At 44.1% G+C, this 1064-nt stretch overlaps 1 protein-coding gene across 1 annotated transcript in view; it reads left to right on the forward strand.

Moving 5' to 3' along the window:
* LOC101859870 (serine-rich adhesin for platelets) overlaps positions 1 to 1064 on the forward strand; it is a gene marked incomplete at its 5' end in the record, with an annotated part of 61780 nt that overhangs the window by 24143 nt on the left and 36573 nt on the right.

Here is a 1064-nt window from a genome sequence, read left to right on the forward strand (position 1 = left end):
GGGGGGGGTGGTCATGCTTCCCTCATTGCAGCCTATGGACGTGAGATCAGTACCCAATTAGTGTGGCAGTTATTTTATGAAGCATCCCTGTCATTCTGCTGACGTATCTCACACTGCAGTGGTTGGCCTACTGTCTTTTAAATTATCAAATTTATTTCGAAAGTGACGCCGAATATGTATAATTACATTTGAAGGGCTCAATGAAAAAAAGGTGTTATCAAAACTGGTTAAAGAGCTTGTAGTCTCATAACTGCATTTCTGCAGACCCGATATTACTCTGATACATTCTCAACTTCTTTGGAAGCAAACAGTGCTGGCTACCATATTAGGCGCTAAAGCACTGACATACCGACAAGCTCTTTCGATACCTATGGCCGAGTTCCCATTCCTACCTGGAAGAAGAGAGGAAAATTCGTGTAAAGTGCCTTTCCCAAGGACACAACATCTGGCGTGAAGCTCAGACCCCTGAACTTGCAAGCTTACGATTACGACTCCGGTATCCCAAACACTTGACTACCGACGCCACACTAGCCTTCAGCAAAACCATTTTTAAAGTGATCTCTTTTGTTTTTGTGTGCATATTATGTGTGCAACGTAACACCTATTGGGCGCAAATAGGGTATTTGGAGGGGGAATCGTTCCGCACAGCGGATAGTTATGCAGCAGCGGGTGATTGGCTGGTGCTTTGATGTGGTTTACTCCTCCTTTCCTATCATACATCAGTCGTCCTTATCTCTCCTCCTTTTTTGTTCGTTACTTTTGTAACAGCTCCAATGTTCGGTCCTTATAGGACCTGGTTGTGTTGTAAGTGCCGTAAAACTATCACTAAAACTAAGATTTATGCAGAAGGAAGTAGGCTGAAAGGAGAATGAAGGAGGGAGGAAGTGAGGACCAAAGGAGGAGAAGACACACCGAAGTTAACATACCACAGGTTTGATATCCCTCTGTGTCATAACGCAGGTACATGTAATACTGTTGAACAGACGTCTCTCTCTCTCTCTCTCTCTCTCTCTCTCTCTCTCTCTCTCTCTCCTCAAAACAGGCTATCAGTTTAGAATCGTGCA

The sequence above is a fragment of the Aplysia californica genome, unplaced genomic scaffold, assembly GCF_000002075.1.
Source record: "Aplysia californica isolate F4 #8 unplaced genomic scaffold, AplCal3.0 scaffold00289, whole genome shotgun sequence".
NCBI lineage: Eukaryota > Metazoa > Mollusca > Gastropoda > Aplysiida > Aplysiidae > Aplysia > Aplysia californica.